Below are 8,103 nucleotides of genomic sequence, written 5' to 3' on the forward strand. Positions count from 1 at the left end.
TCTATTATAAACTAATAAAATTATTTTTCATAGAAGTATTCTCAATATTGAGTATGAAGACCTCCATATCATTTTTTTTAGTTATAGAAAATATGAACATCGAAGTGATCAATACAGTGAAATTACTATGAGCGTGGAGACTCATCCAGCGACTGGAATTGCAGCTATGTCGATTGGCGAAGGTGAGATACAACAAGAGCACCATTTCTAGAACTCTTGCTAATTAAGGGAAGCTCGAGAATCAAGAGGATAAATGTGCTAATAAGAATCTTCTTGATTTTGGTCCATAAATGATGATAAGGCGACCAATAAAAAAGAAAAATAAAAGATATAATACAGACAATAAAAGCATAGCTACTCCAAAAGATTCTCATAATAATGGATAAAGAAATAAAGGAAATAAGAATTACGACCTCCAAGGAGGATCTCGTTTTAATGTCTTGATAGAAGAAGGTGCAAATACTATGTAGAAAATCTCTCAACGAGAGGTAGCCCTCCAACGATACGGGCATTATGCAACCAACTCTGGTCAAAGAAAGAATTCTCAAGAAAGGGGTAGACAAAAATTCTCAAAGAAAAAAAAAAAAATTCACAAGCTAAAATTGGCCAAATTCTTCCCAAAAAGGGGGACTGCAAGCTTAAACAAAAAGTTGTTGAGAAGACTCCCATAATCCTCAAACCTGCGAATACAGCGTTACCGAGCAAAACTCTCACCTCCAAAAATCCATACAAAGAAGATATATAGAAGGTGATTATAGAAAATATGAGGGGTACGGTGCATCAATAATGGGAAGCTTTCGAAGCTATGAGGAAGAAAAATTTTAATCACAAGACCTTTGAAGCCTCAAGCTCTTTGGGGATCCAGCTCAGTGGCCACAGTCCTGATCCTAGTGATAAAGAAAAATCTGTGATTGTAGAATTAGTGCGGGATAAGCCGCCAGATCTTACTCTGATGTGTGCGACGAAATTGGAAGTGATGCAGGAGAATGATGCCCAGAGTACCGTGAATCGGGTTAGCAAAACGGGTGGGGTTGATGCCTCAAGCCGTTTTTAATTTTTGCCCTTAGCCCTTGACGACCTATTTCTCTATTTAGTTTCTCATGAATATTATTACCTGAAACTGTTGTATTCCGTGGGAGGGAAACTTTTCCTACTTTAATTAGAGACTTAAAGAGAAATTATGAAGTGAATTTTGTTATCTTACTTGAAACTCACATTAGTGGGATCGTGGCAAGGATGTTAGAGAGAAAATAGGACTTGATGGTTGGTGCGGATTTTCTAACCACAGACTAACCGGCAAGTGCACTGAGTCGTACCAAGTAATACCTTACGTGAGTAAGGATCGATCCCACGAGGAAATTCTTCCCAAAAAGGTGACTGCAAGCTTAAACAAAAAGCTGTTGAGAAGACTCCCATAATCCTCAAACCTGCGAATACAGCGTTACCGAGCAAAACTCTCACCTCCAAAAATCCGTACAAAGAAGATATATAGAAGGTGATTATAGAAAATATGAGGGGTACGGTGCATCAATAATGGGAAGCTTTCGAAGCTATGAGGAAGAAAAATTTTAACCACAAGACCTTTGAAGCCTCAAGCTCTTTGGGGATCCAGCTCAGTGGCCACAGTCCTGATCCTAGTGATAAAGAAAAATCTATGATTGTAGAATTAGTACGGGATAAGCCGCCAGATCTTACTCCGATGTGTGCAACGAAATTGGAAGTGATGCAGGAGAATGATGCCCAGAGTACCGTGAATCGGGTTAGCAAAACGGGTGGGGTTGATGCCTCAAGCCGTTTTTAATTTTTGCCCTTAGCCCTTGACGACCTATTTCTTTATTTAGTTTCTCATGAATATTATTACCTGAAACTGTTGTATTCCGTGGGAGGAGAACTTTTCCTACTTTAATTAGAGACTTAAAGAGAAATTATGAAGTGAATTTTGTTATCTTACTTGAAACTCACATTAGTGGGATCGTGGCAGGGATGTTAGAGAGAAAATAGGACTTGATGGTTGGTGCGGATTTTCTAACCACAGACTAACCGGCAAGTGCATCGGGTCGTACCAAGTAATACCTTACGTGAGTAAGGGTCGATCCCACGAGGATTGATGTATTAAGCAACAATAGTGTTTGATAGGCTTAGTTAGACAAACAGAAAAGAGTGTTTGAGCAATATAAAAGACATTAAACAATATAAAAAATATTAAAGATAGGCAGATAAGTAAGTTGGGAATAAAATATGGAGAAGCAGTTAAGGCTTCAGAGTTATCTATTTTTCCGGATTTACTTTTCTTACTAACTATTTTAATTATGTAGGATTTAATTTATGGCAAACTATATGTGACTAGACCCTAATTCCATAGACCTTTCTAGTCTCCTCTAAAATTCATTAACTGCCAATTTCTTGGTCAATTAATTCCAATTAGAAGCTACATTATCAAATTCCAGTTTATATGCCACAAAAACTCTAATTACCCAAAAATAAAAGGATTATATATCACGTATCCCGTTAAATCCAGATAATTAAAATTTAGGAAAATATGTTTTCAAGCTATTTTTCAAGTAAAGAGCTTTTTCAAGTTATACAAGAACTCAAATAGAAAGAGGGTCATACTTCCGTTCCACCCAAATTCATAAGATAAAGAGCAAAAACAATTCTTAAATTATAAATCTATACATGAATTAAAATAGATAAAGTAATAAAATCAATCCATACAAATAGACAAAACTCTTAACCTTAACAATGGAGGATTAGTTGCTCATGGTTTAGAGTAGAAAACTAGTATTCTAATAAAATATATTTTGGTAGTCTGGGATGGAATAATGTTGAGGTGGTATCCCCCTATTTATATCTAATCCTAATTAATTTAAAATCTATCTTTAAAACTAAAATAATATCTTTTCCTATTTTTAAAATTTGAATTTAAATTAGAATTAATTATAGCAATCAGCAAATCTTCAATTGATGGATGGGGACCACTTGGCTTCACTAGGATCCACGCCTAACTTGGGCTTGGCAGCATGAATTGGAGTTTAGTTGAGTGAAGCTGCGCCTAACTTTGGGCTTTAGTGCGCCTAACTTGAAGTGGGCAGGACCAATCTCGCATATTGTTGTTGTGTCTTGCGCCTAACTTGAGAAATCTCAAGTTAGGCGCAACCTTGGCAGCAATTTCGGAGAAGAAGTATAAACTATTATATATCATTGGAAAGCTCAGGAAGTTATCTTTCTAACGCCACTAGAATCACATCCATTGGACCTCTGTAGCTTGAGTTATTTAGGTTTGAGTGCAGAGAGGTCAGGGTTGACAGCATCATTCGCCTTCATCTCTTCTTCTGCAGAAACTCCATCAAATCCAGCTGAATGTTACCTAAAATAAACAGAATTGCACAAGATTCAAAGTAGCATCCATATTGACTAAAAGATAATTAATTCTTTATTAAACTCAACAATTTAGATGCAAATTCACTAGGAAAAGATAGGAAAGATGCTCACGCATCAATGGTATGTTTGTGGTAGAAGCAAAGGGCCACTCTAGTGGTATTTAGTGCTTGTGAAACTCTGATGTTTAAAAAATTGATGTTTTGCAACATAATTTATAATTGGGTTAAGTATGATTTTGGTCCCCAACGTAAAGATCGAAAATTGGAATCGTCCCTAACTTTTTTTTTTTGCTACAAAATGGTCCCCAAAGTTTTAGTTTGTTTTAAAATCGTCCTTTTTACTAATTTTATTTTTTTATTACTAAATTATCCCTCAGTAACTTCTTCTTCTTCTTCTTCTTCTTCTTCTCCCCCAGCTTCTTCTTCTTCTTCTTCTTCTTCTTCTTCTTCTTCTTCTTCTTCTTCTTCTTCTTCTTCTTCTTTTTCTTCTTCTTCTTCTTTTTCTTTGTCGCCCTGCCGCCTTGCCACCCTGCCATCCTGCCGTACCGCACCGTACCACCGCACCACCACCAGCTTCTTCTTCTTCTTCTTTGAATTAGATTTTTTGTGAAATTTATTGTGGAATATTGTTGTTGCTGAAATTTGAATTTGGAATATTGTTGTTGCTAAATTTGTTGATTATTGTGATGGTACAAATTTGTTGATTATTTTTTCTGATGATGATGATAATGAGGCCATGATGTTAATGGTGGTGGTGGTGGTGGTGGTGGTTTCTTGATTATTTTGGAAAAAGTTATGATGAAGATGATGATGACCATGATGATACTGATGGTGGTGGTGGTGGTTCTGGTTGGGTGTAGGCTTCTGTTCTGGTGGTGGTGGTGGTGGTTGATTTTGGGGTGAAGGGAGAAGGGTATTTTTGTCCGAGGAACGATTTTAAAACAAACTGAAATTTTGGGGACCATTTCGTAGCAAAAAAAAAAAGTTGGGGACGATTCTGATTTTCGACCTCTACGTTGGGGATCAAAATCATACTTAACCCTTTATAATTTGTTCACATAAAGGTTCGAGGCAGTAATTCTTACCCCCTGAATGCTAACGACCATTTATGGCAGTTCACAGAAAACTATTAGAAAATATCTTTGGAGGGATATCAGAATGATCAGCAAGTCTATGGATCTTTCTTGGTGTATTATTGGGAATTTTAATGCTTATTTGCATGATTTTGAAAGGAAAGGGGGATTTGTTTCGCAAAATATTGGGGCTTGTAAAAGTTTTCAAGATTATGTATCTAACTGTGGTATTCTTGATTTGGGTTACACCGACAGGCCATACACATGAAAACAAAGAAGTTTATTTGAACACTTTGATAAAGGTCCCAGTGATATTGATTGGCAAATTATCTTTCTTGATGCTGTTATTAAACATCTTCCAATGATAAAATTCGGTCATTCTCCTTTTCTTCTCCATGTTTCTTAATCTGCCCCTCCTAACAGAAAAAGAAGGTCTTTCCAATTTGTTGTAGCTTGGCTCTCTCACCCAGAGTTTAATAATCTAATCTATAGAAGTTAGAAGCTTTAAGATTCTTAGAATAATTGCGTTGATGATTTTCAGAAATCCCTCAAAAGTTGAAATTTCAATGTGTTTGGTACTAACATGAAAAAGTCCAAGATTTTGGGGAGGTTATATGTCATTTCAAATAATCTGAGTAGTGGTAATAATCGGTTCTTAGAAGAGCTACGAGGTAAACTTTGGAGAGAGAATGAAGAGATCTTAGCTCAGGAAGAGCTGCTCTAGTTTCAAAAATTGTAGTGTAATTGGATAGAATTTGGTGATCTTAACACAAAATACTTCCATGACACTACGATGACTAGAAGAAGGAGGAATAAAATTGAGGCACTCTAAGATGATAATGGTAACTGGATCACAGACAGTGCGGAGCTTAAGAGGATAGTCAGTTCTTTCTATGTTACTCTCTACTTGGATGATACACCTGAGATTCCTTTAATTTTATGCCAAAGATTTCTAATGTTGAGCTATGAGAATTTAAACCTTGTTGGAGAAAATCTTTTTGAGTGAAAAATTAAAGATGCTATTTTTATCATGGTTAGTTTCAAAGCACTAAGTAAAGATGATATTCAAGTAGTTTTTTACCAGATTAAATGGGATTGGATTGGTGCTGATTTTATGTAGGCTTGTGCATAATGTTTTTACTCATCCTCGTGAGGTTAAGGAGATAAATGAGACCCTTATTACCTTGATTCCTAAAATAGAGCCCCCATCAACTTAAAACAGATGTGTTCGATTAGCTTATGTAATGTTTCTTATAAAGTCATCACTAAGATTATAGCCAGGCACTTAAGAAAAGTTATGGAGAAGCTTGTTCAGCCGATGCAACGTAGTTTTGTCCCTAGTAGATATAGCTTTGATAATATTATCATCACTCAGGAGGTTATTCACTCTATGTGAAATAAAAAAGGGGTTAAAGGATGGATGACTATCAAGATCGATATGAAAAAAGTGTATGATAGATTGAATAGATTTTTATTAAGAACACCCTCGAGGACATTAGCATTCCCTTTCGCATCGCTAATCTCATCTGTACGTGTATTTTCTCAGCCAAGATGAAGGTGCTTTAGAATGGGGAGGCTTTGTATGAATTTACTTCGTCTAGGATAATTCGTCAAGGAGATCCTATTTCTCTGTATATCTTTGTCTTATGCATGGTGCGTCTTACTCACCTTATCTTGGAAGCGGTCAATCTTAGGTACTAAAAACCTATCAGACTCAATAAAGGTGGCCTCGATATCTCTCATCCTACTTTACAAACGATTTGATACTCTTTGTTAAAGCCAGTTTGGAGTAGGTTCAGATTATTGAAAGAGTTCTTGGAGCCTTTTTGTGATAGTTCGAGTAAAAAAGTCAACAATGAGAGAACTAGAATCTTCTTTTCTAATAATGTGGGGTATCATATGAGAGAGGAAATTAGTGAAGTCTTATAGTTGCTTTAGACTTTAAAATTTGTAAGTTTATTTGTGGTTTTTAGGATTTCTGATCCCTCGATTTTTCAAAAAAAAAGAAGATTGAAATAGCTATTAATTTCGAATATTATATTATAAGTTATTTTCTTGTGTTCTTATTTAAATTTGTGACTAGAATTTACTTTAAAATTTAAATTTGCATGTATAATTAATATAATTTTTTTACATAAATATTTAATATTGCATTGATAATTAAATAAAATACATAACTCAAATATCTAGTATCTTAAAAATGTTGAAAGCATAAATCTCAATCAACAAGGAAATAATAATAAACTCTCTAGTCTAATTAAAATACTTGAACTAAAAAAGAGCCTGTGATGTGAGTTTTATTCCATGAGATGAGAGTAAAATAATGAGTCAAATGATATGAGGACGTTGGCAATAATGAATCTTAATGAAGTATGAAAGAAAACGAGTGGTGATGGTGGGGATGAAAAGTGAGAAAAGGAAGCTTCCTTCTGTTTCTATTTCTTGCTTACCTCCTATTCCTAAGCCCCTAACATGGCGCATGCCATATTTTAATACATTTTTTGCACGTTAAGGTTAGGTAGCATGTTCATCATAAGGAACCACACAAAAGTATTAGAATTAGGTAGTGACGTTATTGTGAATGTGATATGCATGTTATAATCAATCGATCTGATCTCATAGTGTCATCAAACACGTTATAAGTGTTCGTTATTTGTTAAAGTTTTCTTTAACGTAGGTTCAATGAATTGCACTGGGTGACTTTTCTTATTCATAGAAATGGAAGAAAACACCCAAGAAAATGGATCCATTATATTTGGACTTTAGTTAGAATTAGAAAAAGTTATTTGTTTGACTTGGAAAGACTTCTAATTCTTTTGATTCTAGAAAGTCTCAAGCAGTAATAAGTAATAACCTTTGAAAATATTATTTTTCAAATTTATTTATTTTCTTTTATTTTTTGTTTTGTCAGATATGTTATCAAATTTGGACCTGATGATGTTATGAATTTTTTTTTGTTAATGGATTGGACAACTTCTAATTTTAAATACAGATAGATTGGACAATCCTAAGTTTTAGGTACATAATACATCTACATACTATTCACATACTTATCAAATTTTTTTTTTCAATTGTAATCAATAAGATTTAAATTTGAGACCTTTGAAATGAGAAGAGAGATATGTCATGTGACTTAAAGTTTATTGGCCATATTATGGACTTAAGTGGCATAGCAAGAATATTGCTTTTAAAAAAATTCAATCCAAGTAATTTTGGTAGGTTCTCTTTTTTTTTTTTTTGAATAGAATTCGGTATGCTTTTAACGGTTCGAATCCACCAGCAATATATTTGTAGGATCATGTAAGAGAATTCACAAGAGCAAGCCCAGAAATGAAACAAAAACACTTCGATAGAGCCCAATCATTTTATATAGACTGTAGATGACGCTTTATGTTCCTTTCCACATTAGGGAAAAAAATGTTCTATGTTGATATAGAAATAGCAGCTTTAAAAAAAGGAAAAGAAAAGACAGAGCAGCTTTACCGTAAATAAAAAAACCATTAGAACTTATATAAACAAAAACTCTGTTCAGGCTGGTTGTTTGTGTTTCCGCCAGGTCAGCTTTTCTGGCAATGGGCCAGAAAAAAAATGAGTGGTGCACAACCATCTCCAAATAACATTTGCTGGCCTACAAAAAAAAGTGAATACCC

This window comes from Arachis ipaensis, chromosome B01 (assembly GCF_000816755.2).
Source record: "Arachis ipaensis cultivar K30076 chromosome B01, Araip1.1, whole genome shotgun sequence".
NCBI classification, from domain to species: Eukaryota; Viridiplantae; Streptophyta; class Magnoliopsida; order Fabales; family Fabaceae; genus Arachis; species Arachis ipaensis.